This window comes from Zootoca vivipara, chromosome 8 (genome assembly GCF_963506605.1).
Source record: "Zootoca vivipara chromosome 8, rZooViv1.1, whole genome shotgun sequence".
Taxonomy (NCBI): domain Eukaryota; kingdom Metazoa; phylum Chordata; class Lepidosauria; order Squamata; family Lacertidae; genus Zootoca; species Zootoca vivipara.
Window position 1 is genome coordinate 55,676,940 of NC_083283.1, and position 17,500 is coordinate 55,694,439.

The following is a 17,500-nucleotide window of genomic DNA, read 5'->3' on the forward strand; positions in this document are numbered from 1 at the left end:
TCGCCCAGTCTCAAATCTTCCATTCTTGGGCAAGGTGATTGAGCGAGTGGTTGCTGAACAACTCCAGGCATGCCTGGAAGAAGCGGACCAATTGGATCCCTTCCAGTCGGGATTCAGGACTCATCATGGGACTGAAACTGTCCTGGTCGCACTGGTTGATGATCTCCGGCGGGCTAAGGACAAAGGTGAGAGCTGTTTCCTAGTCCTGCTGGATCTCTCAGCGGCTTTTGACACCATCAACCATAACATCCTTCTGGACCGTTTAGAGGGGTTGGGAGCTGGGGGCACTGTTATACAGTGGTTCGGCTCCTTCCTCCTGGGCCGTGTTCAGAAAGTGGTGGTGGGGGATGAGTGTTCAGACCCCTGGGCTCTCACTTGTGGGGTGCCTCAGGGTTCTGTCCTCTCCCCCATGCTTTTTAACATCTACATGCAGCCGCTTGGGGAGATCATCAGGGGGTTTGGGCTGGGTGTTCACCAGTATGCGGATGATACCCAGCTCTACCTCTCTTTCAAATCAGAACCAGTGAGGGCAGTGAAGGTCCTTTGTAAGTGCCTGGAGGCAGTTGGAGGATGTATGGCAGCTAACAGATTGAGGTTGAATCCTGACAAGACAGAAGTACTGTTCGTGGGAGAAAGGAGGCGGGCAGGTGTGGAGGATTCCCTGGTTCTGAATGGGGTAACTGTGCCCCTGAAGGACCAGGTGTGCAGCCTGGGAGTCATTTTGGACTCACAGCTGTCCATGGAGGCACAGGTTAATTCTGTGTCCAGGGCAGCTGTCTATCAGCTCCATCTGGTACGCAGGCTGAGACCCTACCTGCCTGCAGACTGTCTAGACAGAGTGGTGCATGCTCTAGTTATCTCCCGCTTGGACTACTGCAATGCGCTCTACGTGGGGCTACCTTTGAAGGTGACTCGGAAACTACAACTTATCCAGAATGCGGCAGCTAGACTGGTGACTGGGAGCGGCCGCCGGGACCACATAACACCGGTCTTGAAAGATCTACATTGGCTCCCAGTAAGTTTCCGAGCACAATTCAAAGTGTTGGTGCTGACCTTTAAAGCCCTAAATGGCCTCGGTCCAGTATACCTGAAGGAGCGTCTCCACCTCCACCATTCTGCCCGGACACTGAGGTCCAGCTCCGAGGGCCTTCTGGCGGTTCCCTCGTTGCGAGAAGCCAAGTTGCAGGGAACTAGGCAGAGGGCCTTCTCGGTGGTGGCGTTCCCTGTGGAACGCCCTCCCAACAGATGTCAAAGAGGAAAACAACTACCAGACTTTTAGAAGACATCTGAAGGCAGCCCTGTTCAGGGAGGCTTTTAATGTTTAATAGATTGTGTTTTATTTTTCTGTTGGAAGCCGCCCAGAGTGGCTGGGGAAACCCAGCCAGATGGGCGGGGTATAAATAAATAAATAATTATTATTATTATTATTATTATTATTATTATTATTATTATTATTATTATTATGTCAGTGACATCTTCATACAGTGTGACAATGCTTACCAGGTCCTCACAGAATAATTCAAAATGGCAGTGGTAGTAAATCACATGCTATGAAGGCATTAGGAGCAGGGAGATCTGCCCCTAATCCAGCTTCATTCATGGAAATCAACATCTTCACTAAGTCCATGCCTTCATCTACAGCAGGGATAAGGCACCTACGGTCCTCTGGATGTTGTAGCTCTCTTATCGGCTCCAGTCAATATATGAAGAGTTCCTCATACCTGGTCTCTAGCATCTAGTACTTTTCTCTCCGTGTCTCCAGCCCTCATGAAATTCTGTTGAGTGTCCCTTCCATAGCCAAGGCTTCACATTTGATAAGGTTGACCACTGGGATTCAAAGTTTTATTCTGCTATGAATTAATATTCAAGACTGTCTAGACTCTGGAAGGTTTCAAGCTGAATATCTGCTCTCCCTATTGAATCTAAAACCTCGGGAAGGTAACAATGGGCTTCATCGAACACATGAAATTGAATAGAGTAGGGGGGTTGGGGGAAAAGGAATAATTGCTTGCTAACTAGATACAAATCTGTCTGGTAGTCAGATGTGGTGTTTCTGTGTCCAGGTGAATTGGTGTTGTCTACCAGCACATATTCCAACCATTATCTCTGTCTCTCTCCTATTGCTACAAACTGCAAGGCAGAGACAAATGGCTGGCATACACATGCTTTCTCCAGCTGGCTTTAGGTATAAAACTTTCTGACAAGCAGTAGTAGTAAAGGGACTAAACAAGCCCTGGAGATGAACTTACGGCCTGTCAGATCTGTCCCTACCAAGATAGCTTTTAATATTTTTTTCCTTTAATTTAAACTAAAAACAACATGGAATGATGGGCTGCTGAGATCATCTGTCACACCATCTGTGGTTCTTAGCTGGTCCTGAACTGGAGCTAGCTAGGATCTGCTGCTGAATTGCAGTGGAGGATTTTATTAATACATCCTTCATTTATATAATCCCTTTCATCCATACGGGTCCCAGAGCTCTTATATAACCATCAGGTTTGATACAGCGATCTTTAAAGAAAGAGAGAGAGAAACCTTTTGTCCTGTTAATAAAGAGCTTCAAAGCTGTACATCTTGAGACTGTTTCTTTCTTTGTTTTAGCGTCTTTAGGCGCTTGTCCCCCATCTATACTCCCTAGAACATTTTCAGAGGCAGACAAGATCTGGAACAGACACATATACATGAGTTATGAGATTCATGTCTACCACCTTTGGAGCTCCATGGCTGAAGAACTGAAGATTTGAAGCACCTTCCTAAGGTTCCAGGTTTCACCTCTGGTAGTCTCACATCAAAACATATAGGGGCAGGTTATATAACAGATATTTGCTTATGATCAGCCAGGTATTGTTATTTATTTATGGATATATTACAATTCTATCCCATCCTTCATCCTGAAGGAGCCCAAGGCAGCAAACAACCAAGCAGTAGTTACAGGTAGGTAGCCGTGTTGGTCTGAGTCGAAACAAAATGGAAACATGCATTTAAAAGCATCTTAATAAGATCTAATAATTTCAAGGTTGCTGGGTACAGTCCCTTTCTGACATCAAGGAGCCAAGGTGAACAGAATGTTATTTTTGTTTTTTAACTTCCTTGAAAATGTTAATAGAGGACAGACACACGTCACCAGGGAGGGCATTCTGCAAATGGGGAACTGCCACCAGTAAAGCCCTCCATGGTTCAGTGCCAACCAGGCAACACCCTGCCAGTCATAGAGCCTGACTGGCTTGATATTGGAGGAGGTGCTCTTTGGGGTACATGGTTTCCAAGTCATTTAGGGATCTATTTGCTAGTAATAGCACTTTGAAATGGGCCTGGTAGTTCACTAGCAGCCAATGCAACACTTCCAGGACCAGTGACATACAGTCTCACCAGGCTGTTCCACCCACCGACCCATTTTTGTACTAGCTGCAGCCTCCAGACTGTCTTCCATGGCAGCGCCACATAGAGTTCATTGCAGTATTCTAAGTAAGTCAGTAGAGCATAGCCAACGGAGGCCAAGGTCTTTGACATCATCCAAGGGGAGTTATTCTGCAGCTACCCCAACTCTGAGTTGCTTTTGTATATTTCAGTTCATTGCTTATTTGGAACCTGCATAGCACATTTTTATTTAGGCAAACCTAACAGATTGAGGTTGATTCATGACAAGACAGAAGTACTGTTTGGGGGGGGGGTAGGAGGCGAGCAGGTATGGAGGACTCCCTGGGGACTTACCAGGGGTAACTGTGCCCCTGAAGGACCAGGTGCGCATCCTGGGAGTCATTTTGGACTCACAGCTGTCCATGGAGGCGCAGGTCAATTCTGTGTCCAGGGCAGCTGTTTATCAGCTCCATCTGGTACGCAGGCTGAGACCCTACCTGCCCGTGGACTGTCTCACCAGAGTGGTGCATGCTCTAGTTATCTCCCGCTTGGACTACGGCAATGTGCTCTAGGGGGGCTATCTGTTTAGGGAAGTTTTTAATGTTTGACAGACTATTGCATTTTAATATTTTTCTGGAAGCCGCCCAGAGTGGCTGGGGAAACCCAGCCAGATGGGTGGGGTATAAATATTATTATTATTATTATTATTATTATTATTATTATTATTATTATTATTATACACAACACATAGATGTTGATATGTTTTGATTTTTTACTGTTAATTTTAATTAGCTTTAAATGTTTTTAACACTTTGAGGTTTTGCTACTCTCATGAAGTATATACATTTTGTTATACACACACACACACACACACACACACACACACACACACACACACACATACTGTATATTTATCACACATGGGCATCCACACACAAACATACATACATACATAGAGCCATATTGTGACTTTGTGCACATGAGCATAGTCACTGTTCTTCAGCATGCTTTACTATCTTCAATGGCAGCACCACATGGCAGCGTCACAAATTAAGCTGTGTGCTTTGAGCCCCTACCCCTTAGTAGATATGGTGAACTATGGGTTCTTACTTTTTCTGACATCCTGTTAGGAGTTCGCGCAGGAGCCAGGCCCTGGGACCAATAGGGCTTTGCAGGACTGGGATCCTCTTTGGCTTGTTCTGGAGAGGCAGGGCGCGGCTGCACAGGTGAGGCAGGGGATATAAGGCCAGCATTTCCCCTCAGCTCTTTGCCACAGCAACGCACTCTGCCTTGCCGTGTGCCTCCTTACCTTTTGACCGTGACTTTGTGTCTTGACCCTTGAACTGTGACTTCGTGCTTTGACCCTCGGACTGTGACTTTGTGCTTAGACCCTCGGACTGTGACTTTGTGCTTAGACCCTCGGACTGTGACTTTGTGCTTAGACCCTCGGACTGTGACTTTGTGCTTAGACCCTCGGACTGTGACTTTGTGCTTAGACCTTCGACCTTCGACTTCTTCCCTTGTGCTTCTTGACCCTTGGACCTCGGCTTTCCAGACGTTCGTGCCTACCATCTTGCCCCCAGTCCCGACGCTCCTTGCTGGGATTTCACCCGTGACACATCCATATACAGTATTTGAAAACTTCCAGCACATTGTGTGTTGTCTTTTTGCTAGCTACAGTGGTGTTTTTCTGAATAATAAAAAAGCACCTTCAGGCTTCTGTGTTCTGCTCAGCTGGCACCCAAAGTAGCAAAAATTACATCCAAAGCTAAATCCTGATCTGACAGGAGTGGATGTGTGGCACAGAAGGACTTGAATTTTCCAAGTAAGCATGACTGGAAAAACTGCCAAAGAAGAAAAAATGGACAGGAACAGGATGGATACACTATTTTAGCTTCCCTTCCTCAAAGTACTGTGATTGGAGATGCCTGTTAAATCATTTCATCTGATTAGGTAGCCAAACCTGTCAGTCATACAAGAACTTTCCTTGCCCTTTCTCCTCCTCCTCCTGGCATTTTCCATATATGACAAGCTTGAGGTGAAAGATTTTAGTTTTTGCAGACCCACTGGGTTGCATGTTCCACTGGTGCAAATTTTTTCCCTTATGCAACAGAATGTCCTCTTCCAAATCTATTCTGGGATTTCCTCCAATCCTCCAAAGCACATATGGGGAAGACAATTTCAAGGGTGCTAAATGGGGGTGGTAAAGTTGAAGGCCCAGTAAGGAGGGGTCTGGAAAGAAACCAATTAGCATGCGTATATCCTTCCTTATTTGTATAATGCTAATAATTAGCACAATCCGTAAATATTGACTTACATGCTGCCGAGTCTCCTTCCCCTTGTCCCCCTAGATTGGAAACTGGCAATATAAAATGTCTAAGATTAAGCTGTAATTGAGGTTTGTTGGAGAGAGGTTTCTCACTCTTGTCCTAAACATACACGCATAATGTGGATAATCTGTAGCATTCAGTGTGTGTGATTTAAACATTGCGTTGATGTTTAAAGGGGAGGACAGCTGAGGCATGTGATACTGTGATATAGCATCAGTGTCACCGCTATAGGAAAGCTGAGTTAACGACTGGAGTGCAGTTGTGCTTTTTTTGCTGGTAGAACGCTAGCATGCTGCTATATCCATGCAGAGATGAAGTAGCTGGGCCTGGATGTGTATCATTAAAGCAGACCCAAGAGGCGCTCTCTGAGCCAGCTGCTTAGCCCCTAAAACATATGTCATACCCTTCAGCAGTTCATCAGTACAAAAAAGGGCTTCCATCTCACAGTACTTGACCTTGTTAGCCTCACAGGTGTCAATGATATTTTTGACAGAGGCTGCAGCTCAGATATGCACATTACAATCGGCTGAAAGGAGCGTGGGCTCCTTTGCAGTGCAATTGCCACACAAAAAAACCACTTCCTTTGATAGGCTTTAGATTCCCAGTGATCAGAGAATTCCTGTAGTGGCAGATGGGCTAATGGAAGGCTACAGTCTTTCAGGACACAATGGATGAAGGAGAGAGAAGAGTACAGAGTGCTCAATAGCTTAGTTCTCTAGGCACTGCGGAATAATAATAATAATAATAATAATAATAATAATAATAATAATAATAATAATAAATACCCCACAAATCAGACTGGGTTGCCCCAGCCACTCTGGGCAGCTTCCAACTTATATAAAAACATTACAAAATTTCAAACATTTTAAAACTTCCCCTATGCCTTCAGATGTCTGCTAAAGGTTATATAGTTACTTATCCCCTTGACATCTGATGGGAGGGGCATTTTCTGCCACTCCACTCCCACCTCTCCATCCCCCTTTACTGAGATGGATTTGACATGAGGAGTTCAGGGTTCCCCAAGACTCAAGAGAGAGAGGCTCTGCAGGAAAGGGAAGGCATGCAGCAGTAGGGAGGAGGTTTGAGGAAAGTTACATTGGATACAGCCTTTTATTGCACCATGTTGGAGACTTTTCATAGGCCAGGAGAATAGGAATGTTTGAAGGTCATAGAATTGTAGAGTTGAAAGGGACCCCAGGGTCATCTACTCCAACTCCCTGCAATGCAGGAATCTCAGCTAAAGCAGTGGCGGACAAAGACTTTCTGCGGCCCGGAGTGGCACACGGTGTTGCTGTGCATGATGCATGCACAGGAAGGGTGTGACGCATGCTCCATGCTCAGTGGCTCCACGCATGTGTGCTGTGCAGTGGAGCCATCGGTGGACCTCAGTGCCGTGCAGGGATGCTGCCGCCCGGGATCCCCTGCTCGCGGCTGCAGCGGCTTCATCCCCACGCAGCGCTGGGGATGTTTTCTGGAGGCTCCACTGCGTGGTGGGGCATCAGTGGAGGTGGGGAGAAGACGCTGCCCCCCAGAGTGGAGCATGGGGTGCCCCACCCCTATTGCCCCTCCCTTCCTATGCCCCTGAGCTAAAGTATCCATGACAGATGGCCATCCAATCTCTGCTTAAAAAAATGGGCATGGGGCTGAATCTACCTTTCCCTCAGATCTGCAAACCCATCAAGTTTCACGGTCAGGCTGACTCTGTTGGCATGGGGGAAATTCCCCTTGGACGTTCAAGCACAGAGGCTCACACCAAAGTCAAACAGTTGCTTTTATTCAGCAATGCATTACCGGACAGAGAGCATTTCCATTAGGACACACACTATATAGACAAATATATGTCATCCTAGCTGTTTATCCCCTACCCAACCACTTTTTGCCACCACAGCACTTCACCATCTCTCATCTAAGCACACACCATGAAATGAGGTAAAAATGGGTTGAGTAAGTTGTATGTGCCAGAACCTTCCTTGTACCCTGTATGGAGTTGTTTTCCACTTTAACAGTCAGCTGTTGGTTTCCCCTTTCACTGGTTCTTACTGGCCTTGTGGTCAGGTCTCATTTTTGCTTATGTGACACCGGCCTCATTAACAATGGGCCTAACAGTAATTCCACCTCAGCAGTTAAGGGCCAATTTGTGGAAACCAAACTCCTGGTCTTTTGTGGAGGCAGGATCTGTGGTATCTGTTTTGATTTGTTATTTGGGTCCATGTTATAGCTATATTATTTCCCCCTAAATCATGAGTGATCCTAAACAACGGATAATGCTTTGCGTTTAGTTCCTTGTGTGCACATTGCAGAGTTCCTTCTCCTCCTCTGGGAGCCTACATGCTGACACAGCACCCGTTTCCTGGCCTAATTTTATAGACTGTTCAGCCGTGCTGTTATTCACTGTTTTCTTTTAATTATGTATTCTTGTTAACCTCTTTCCCCATTCAAAGTTGCTGATTGTGATTGACATCGAGTATTAATTAAGGCATATAATTTATGACACTAGAGATTGAAATTAATAAGTGACAATACAATTACATGGCTTGCCTAATTGTCCTTCAGTTCCATACAGATTGACACTTTTGGCCGCATTCAAAGTTAAAAGCACTCTCTCAGGCAATGCAGCTGAGTGCAGTCACAAACAAATGGAAAGTAAACAGCCCTTTGTAAGGAGCAGACTTTCTGGGGAAATATTATATTTGCTGTGTCTTTGATTTTATCAGATGGCTTAATCAGCATCCTCGGGTCAATTTCAAAATTAAATTTAGGAGATAACATTCCATTTGTTGTAATTGCTGATCTTCCTAATTGATTCCCCCCCCCCTATTCTGCTATTAAGCTCCTAAATACCAGTAGTGATTATACCAATATTATTTTAGGATGATTATGCAATTACTGAGAATTTCTTTCTGCATCATTTTACACAGCTACTCAAAGAGCAATGTGTGTGTGCGCATGCATTACAAAAAATTCTTTTATGTGAGATTGGGAACAGGAAATGTCAGACTGGTTACGTTTTCACAAGGGGTAGTTGCGATTATGACTTGCAGTACATTCCTATACTGTACATGCATCTACTCAGAAGAAATTCCCATTGATTTCTATGTGACTTGCTCCCAGGTATGAAAATTATCGGAGTGAGGCTGTAAGGGGAAATTGTAATACCAGTTCATTAAGAATGATGCATGTTGTGAGCAGGGGGGATCAGAAAAACTGTCGGATCAAAACAAAGGCCTACTTGGTCCAGCATGCAGTTTGCCTAAGGGAAGTCCACAAGAAGGACATAATGTCAGCGGACTCTCCCCATGATGCTGAAGATACCATAAAGCCATAATGATTTAGTGACCATTGAAAATAATCTCTTCCGTGAATCTGTCTCAAGCCATCTAACTGGTGGCCATTAGCACACCTTCTGGTTAGGCATGGCGGAGGACATCAGTGTCCTATTCCTCATCCAATTGAGACAGCTGTTTCTCTCTCTTACCAGGTCATCATTTTGGGGCAAGGGCAACAGAAGTCCAGGGTACTGTGTTCTTTGTATTCCAGCTCGGCCCACGGCTGGATTGGGCCCTGCCGCCTCCGCTAGCAGCCTCCTGCCACCTCGGGCACTTGGCACACGGCTGGATCGGGCCCCGCCGCCTCGGGCGCTCGGCCCATGGTCGGATCGGGCCCTGCCTCCGCCGCTAGCAGCCTCCCGCCACCTACAGTGCTCGGCCCACGGCCGGGCTGGGTCCCGCCGCCGCCGCTAGCGGCCTCCTGGCGCTCGGCCTGCGGCCGGATCCAGCCCCCGCCACCACCTGCCCGCGCTCCCTGCACTGAAAGGTAATGTTTGCATGCCTTTAAAGTCTCTTTTAAAGGGTCTTTTTCCTAGGATGACGTGGCCTAGGATGACGTGGCCTAGGAGGAGAATGAATTAATCCATTCCCAATGCATTCCTATGGGAAACATCATTTTGACTTACGAATGTTTCTCCTTACGAACGGATTAAATTCGTAAGTAGAGGTTCCACTGTACACTGAAAGTGCTGAGTGGGGACTGGGGATTGGTTGCTGTCACAAGCAGGAGATTGTCAGCAGCGGCGGTGTGGATGATTTGTTGCTGTGGCAAGGGTTTTTGTTGATTGGCTGCTGCTGTGGCAGTTGGGTGAGCTATTGGCAGCTGCTGGCTGCAAGCGGTCAGATGATTGGTGACTTCTTTGTCACAAGTAATAATAATAATAAATAAATAAATAAATAAATAAATTATTATTATTTATTATTTATACCCTGCCCATCTGGCTGGGTTTCCCCAGCCACTCTGGGCGGCTTCCAACAGAAAAATAAAATACAGTAATCTATTAAACATTTAAAACCTCCCTAAACAGGGCTGCCTTCAGATGTCTTCTAAAAATCTGGTAGTTGTTGTTCTCTTTGACATCAGGTAGGAGGGCGTTCCATAGGGCGGGCACTACTACCGAGAAGGCCCTCTGCCTAGTTCCCTGCAACTTGGCTTCTCGCAACGAGGGAACCGCCAGAAGGCCCTCGGTGCTGGACCTCAGTGTCCGGGCAGAACGATGGGGGTGGAGACGCTCCTTCAGGTATAGGAAGCGTTGGCCAGGCGGGTGAGTGATTTTCGGCAAACCTTGCCCCCCCCCAAAGCTCAACAATTCTGAACACCCCCCCCATTTTCTCAATTTTGAGTCCCTCAAAATAGGGGGCATCTTATACATGGGGGCATGTTATACACAGAAAAGTATGGTATGTTCCATAGACTAATTTAGTTTCACACTTAGAAGAGGACATGGCTTCCTGGAGAGGGCATGTCACTCAACATGCACTTTCTTGGCTATTAGCCACTTTATCAATGCTTGCTAGCCATGTTGCCTATGTTCTATCTACCTCCATCATCAGAGGCAGTAGGCCCCTGAATATCAGTTACTGAGAATCACAAGTGGCAGAGTGCTGCGGTACTCCGGTCTTGGTTTGGGGTTTCCTGAGGGCATCTGGTTGGCCACTGAGAACAGGATCCTGGACTCAATGGGCCACTGGCCTGATCCAGCAGGTTCTTCTCACATTTTCTGGAGACAGAAGCAGGAGGCTTCCACAGCAAACCTGTTGCCGGTGGCTTGTGAGCGGCACTCTTTTCCCATTTTTCTTCACCGTCTGTATGGTTGCACTATGTCTACAGGTCACTTGTTGGAACAATTTTTGCCGCCACTGCAGCTGCTGCTCCCCATCTTCACACAAGGAATAAAAAATAATCAACATGCAGGATGTGAACATTCATGTGGTATGGCTTTTCATTTTTAATGGAAACAGCAGAGATCAATAAAGCCCAGAAGAAGAAGGTAACAGCTCTAAGCAGCCTTGTACCGAGGCTGTAATCCTGATGAATAATGTTGCTGTCATAACAGCAGGGATAATTTAATGCTGACACTTAGCAGCATGATAAATAGCTTGTCAGACATAGGCAGTGACAGAGTCAAGTGAAACTGCCCATGACAAGTTCTGAAATATTAATCTTCTACTAGACTGTGACTGTGCTGATGGGGTAGCAGTGTATGGAAGACCAGGAGGGGAGACACTTAGTAATATAAACAAATGTACTTTTAAAGCAGAATGCTTTTATCGCTTAAAGATCCCTGCCTCTAGAAGTACCACTGCTCACATTTTCTTCTGCAGAAGAACGACAACTTATTCACTGCCATAAACTTTGGACCAAACTCTTGCTTACATTGGTGTCATTATTAGTATGTTTTGGGCATGTCATTCCAGCAATGCAAAATGATTTACAAATGTTACATCAGCCATGGAGCTTCCAAATAAATTCAGGAGATTCACTTCTCATACTTCTGTGTGTGTGTGTTGGAAGGGTACTTGAGGGTCATCTAGCCCTACCCCAATGCAGGAATCTCAGCTAGATCATACATGACAGGTGGCCATTCAGCCTCTGCTTAAAAACATCGCCTCCTGAGGTAGACTGTTCCAATGGCTTGTCAGATATTAGGGTGTTGTGCAGAATAATATTTAAAATGATCCCACATACATAAATACAGTCATGATGATGATGATGATTGAAAAAAGTCATTTTAAAAAGTCAAAACAATTCTAATGGCATAAGAAGACAAGAAAGGTTTTGACCCGGCATCAAAAATATAAGGAAGTTGGTGCCAGTAATGTATTAGGTGTTGCACAATTGAGGCACCATGACAGAGTTGTCTCTCTCTCTCAGTGATGTGTAATGTTTATAAGGTATTTTAAGCAGCACCTCCTCAGCAGATCTTAAGAGGTGGAGAATTCCAACTGAGCAATAACATTGTTTAGAGACTGGAAAAACAAGAAAACCACGAGAAAACCCAAATTTACATTTTTGCCACTTTTAAGTTCAATTCTCCACATTTCCACATCAGTTTGCCAAAAAGTTTTCTGAGTCTTATTGAAAATTCACCAGCATTTTAATGTGAATTTCTCCCAATATGCATAGTTTTGTGTACAATTTTGCCAACCATGCACATTTTCGAAATTATATACATTATATACATTAAACGTTTATACATTAGGTTCAATAACATATCCACACCTGACACTAGCACATACATTTTTGTAACATTACTTGATTGGAAAAGTGAATTGCAAAATTCAGAGAAGTGCAGATTTAGAAGAATGGTTGTGTTTCAGTCTACATAGGGTTTTGCAAAGTGCAAATTTTAAATGCAAATTGAATTGAATTTCTCCCTTATGAATAAAAGTGCCCCACATGAATTGAGCAGGCTGCCCATGGCAAAAATCAACGTTATATGAACTGGGATTTCTTTATGTTGCACAAGGAAGAACAACATTGATTTAGGATGTGTTGTTGTTGTTGTTGTTGTTGCTGCTGCTGCTATATTACTTTTGTTATTATTCGCCATTTTTTGCAATGTTAACCCTTCTCTATCAATTAATGAGAAAAGAAATTGCATTCAAAAATATCAAAGAAGAGTAAAAATTTCATTAAGGTTCTTATGGTTGCGGTGCAGAGTTTTTCGTGCACTTAATTTTTTGAGGGGCTTTTTGAGGGTTTCTATGAATGTAATTTATTTCATTCTACAAGCCATCACTCTTGAGGTCTGAATTTTGCAGGCTTCATGAGTGTGCTATCGGTCTTTTAAGAATCTAAATGCAATAGGAGTCCAAATTAGTGTGAATAAGCGGTCTCATGCATGCAAACTTGTGAATCCATTGCATTTAGTGGGACTTAGAGGTACTTGTAGGAAAGAGGATTAAGAGTTGCGTCCAAGGACTCTCCTTATGTGGCAACAGAAAGGGATTGGGATAATTTAGGCTACATGCGCAGAAGTGTCAATAATGAATAACAATGAATGAATTGGTTCAAAAAGCATACCTGTTCCTCAACACACATACAAATATTAGCAAATGCATACAGTTTTGAATTAGGACCACCAAAACGAGCATGTTCCATGCTAATGAAACCTGTGGGCCAATTCAGGCATGTAAGTCATTCCTTTGTCTACATATGCATTATCGGAACTGAAAACATCCATGCGGAAGCTAGAGTTGTGAAGCACAGACCTGAGTTACTAAGGCATATCTTGCCTTAAATGCAAACACAGGAATGGCTCCAGACCTGCTGTAACAATATGTCTGAATTCCAAGTCTAACACGAGTTGGTTGTCCATTTTGCATTTGCATTCAGTTCCATCAGGCTTTCTCCTGTGAGCTAAATGTAATCAAATTATTCATTGTCTCTTGCTACTTGAAGGAAATAAGTTGTACATTAGAACAAGTGTGAATATACTTTTCACAAAATGGCTGCCTCAGACTAAGCCTACTCTGGGGATTTAAATTACATATCCATTTATAGATAATATTTATCAATACAAGGTTTAATTAGAAAAAGAAATCATCATGTTGCTGTAAACATTTCCCCCATCCGTTTATTTTAGAAGAGCATTTTAGGTCAACTTTGACATTCTTCCTTAATTAGGCAGCTCAAGCCCTAGGTGTAATGATCTGTCCATAGCTTTTGCAAATTGATTTATCCTTCAATGATAGCTACTGCTGCTGACTTAAATGTCAAATAGAAATTGCTTTATTTTGCTCCCTCTCTTTGCTTGCTTTTGTTTTTGCTTTTATTACATTTCAGGGAAAGAAAGATTTGCTATAACTTTAATTCAACTGTGGAAAAAGTTTGTTGAGTTCATACCAATTGTGCTTCCATGCTGAACTTAGTGGGAAAGTTTGGATTCAGAAGGATGAGTCTATATTGCTAACATGGCTTTCTGAATTTTTTCAAAGCTCTATAGCTTCTGGGTAGCAGAAGCAGATTTAGGGGAGTGCAACTGGTTTCCCTGCAATGGTCACTGAACTGAGAGGACGCCACAGAGAGTTTCACAGCAATGATGCACATCAGAAGGTGAGGTGTGTGGGGGGGGGGAATGCACCAATTTTTGGCATTGCAGAGGGCACCACTGAAATTTTAAAGCCCAAAGTCCATCACTGTGAGTAGTGAGGAAATAGGGCATATAAATTTAATAAATAATAAAATAAATCATGTTGCTTGCTAGGAGTACTTCATTCACCTTTGTATATTGCTGAATGTGCTTCTGATATTTGTGATACTTCTCAGACAACTCTGCTAACCCCAACTTCCAAAGCTTCCCCCCCCCTCCAATTGATAAATACTTTTCAAGCTTTCAGCTAAGGCTTCTCCATTCTATAACGTCATGAAATTGACTACTACAGACACCTTTTTAAAAAGAATTATATTCATGGAGCCAGCTGTATAATTAGTTATAATGCCACTTCCATGTTCAAAGACAGTATACCTCTAATCATCAGAAACTGGGAACAATCTGCAGAACACCTATTAATATCATGCTTTGTTTGTGAGTTTCCTTCCTAATAACATCTGACTGCTCACTGTTAGGGACAAATTGTTGGCCTAGACTGGTTTTGGTCTGATTCAGCAAAGCAATTCTTATATTGTTATGACTTCAGAAATGGGTGTACCAATGCTACTTATGAATAGATAGATAAGATAAGATAAGATAAGATAAGAGGAACATGCCACACAAACTGTATTTTGGATCTAGAAAAAGAATGTTGAGTATTAATTACAGATTAAATTACTAATTTTGTTGAATCAAATAGTTACTAGGCAAAGGGTAACTGGGGTGGAATCTATACACATATAAAATATGCTGCAGAAATGCTTTTAAAAACATTTTGAAAAATACAATGAATTTGGCATACCTCATTTTCACCATCTATTGTCACATTTGTATATTGCACTTTGCAACACATTTAAAATGTTCTTTTTGCAGCTGTGTAGCTGAGTCGGCTGCTCGGTTCTAAACCTATACAGTCATACCTCGGGTTGTGTTAGCTTCGGGTTGCGTATTTTCATGTTAAGTACTTGGCAGACCCGGAAGTGTTTACTTCTGGGTTCCGCCACGCATGCATGTGCAGAAGCATTCTTCGTGCATGTGCAGAAGTGCTCTATCGGCGCTTCACGCATGCTCTCTATCGCCGCTCTGGATACGTACCTTTCAGGGTATGAATGGCACCCCAGAATGGATCAGGTACATATCCAGAGGTATACCATTCTGGTCAGCTATTCATGAGAACAACTTTCCCCCTCTCCATCATAATATCAATACAGTGGAACCTCGGTTTATGAACACCTCGGTTTACGAATTTTCGGTTTACGAATGCCACGGACCCATCTGGAACAGATTAATTCACTTTCCATTACTTTCAATGGGAAAGTTCACTTCAGTTTATGAATGCTTCAGTTTATGAACAGACTTCTGGAACCAATTGCACCCTTGCTTCGGGTTAAGTACGCTTCAGGTTGAGTACTCCGCGGACCCGTCTGGAACGAATTAATCCACTTTCCATTACTTTCAATGGGAAAGTTTGCTTCAGTTTATGAACGCTTCAGTTTATGAACAGACTTCCAGAACCAATTGTGTTCATAAACTGAGGTACCACTGTATATTCTTTTCCTGTATTTTCAATATCCATCACTGCAATGGACCAGTGGTTTAAGATTTTGGTAGTCGTCACTTTTTATTTAGATAGAATGCTTACTAAGTTGTTTTGTGCCTTCTCGCAGCTAATGATAATACTGTCGCATATGCTCAGTCTAAGCAAAGAACTGAGTCACAGCACTGAAGTCTTTGTAATTAGATCAGCAGGAATGCAAAAATTCAGTGCAAGAATTTACAGTTCTGTACACGATGGGTGGTACCTATTGAAGTAGTTCTGTTAGTGCAAGAATTTCTATTTGTGCAATGGAACATCCCCCCCTTCCTGCACTATTCCCACAATTTGCTCAATAAAATAGGTGGACCCCCCCCCCCAAAAAAAAAGATTTAGGGGGTGTATAAAGAAGGGGAGTGGAAGTTCCATTGCACAGCCAGAAATCATTGTGATTTGCATACTGCCCACTCTTGCTATAGTGTGACTATGGGGAGATCTTTTCGACAAGATTAACATGCCCCGGCCATTCCTGCCACTATACTTCCAGGGGACTCATTTTGTGTTTGTCTTTGATGAACAGCTCAATATATGGTTGGCCAGTGCTTGTGACTATAGCTCCTTATGGAACAAACTTGTAAAGTCACTATATAGCAAGGCAGTGGTTGTGGTGCAAAGCCAGACTCCAAGTGTATGAGGCTCAAATGATATAGCTGCATATGTCTGATACTACTTTTATGTAGTTAACATTGTCCAAATGGGGAAATTCAGGGGAAAGCAAGGAGGAAATAAATTAGATATATAATTCATTGAATTGTATGTGCAATCAAATATTCACCATAATAAATAAACAAACACTAGCAATGTAGATGTTTGGAAAAATAATCTAAACATGATTTTGATGAACACATTGTATTTTTAGATCGGTAATGATGAGTTGACAAAACCAATTGAAGCACTGATGTATAGTTACAACAGAAGAATCTTATTTATTTGCACACAAATGGGGGATACTGAACTGATTTAATGTTCAGATTAATTCAGGAAAAAATAGGGTTCTTATCTGGAGTTACACGTAACACAAAAGAGGTTTCAAAGAAACAAGATTCAAATAACAGGTGATCTCTTTAGTAAGGCTATTCTGAATAAAGCATATAAATAAAGTTTGTTATATAGAATTGCAGACCAGATATTGAAATATGTAATAAATATTGGTAAACTACCTATTCTTTTATGATTAACTATAGTGGCACTAAATTAAAGTGGGTGCTATTGTGAAACAGATACTGTATGGATGTTTAAGCAAGTAGCTCTGCTTGAACTTGTCAAAAATAAAATTGAAACCAGTGTGGACATCTCAGTGTAGTCTTCAGTGGATGCTGGGGGGAAAGGCATAGATGGTCTTTATAAGATAATAAATTTTCAGTTGGTTCACGTTGAAATGATTTGACAAGGACAGAATGTTTGTCCCTGGTTATAAAGATTGGAACCTGCGTATAGAAACCTAAATTGATTTGATTCCAAACTCCTCTTATCTTAAAATGTTTAGAAATAGGAAAGTTTTTTATGATTTATTGCTTGAAAGCCATAAAGTCTCTTGCTGACAAAGTGCAGTTGTGATGTGCGCCTGTTAACCCCATGTTCTGCCAAGTGGCTGTAAATCCATCCCCCACCCTACCCAACATAGTATTTTTAGAATTAAATGAAAGAAGATTTGTATCCATAATCCTGACTTGAATTGAAGCCCCCAGTGCCTTCAGGAGGAAATTAAATAATCAAAGCTGGACATCTGGGGCCCTGTGCTGTACTAGGTTTGTGAGAATGATTGGGACCAGTTTGACCATCTCTCCCTGAGTTTCT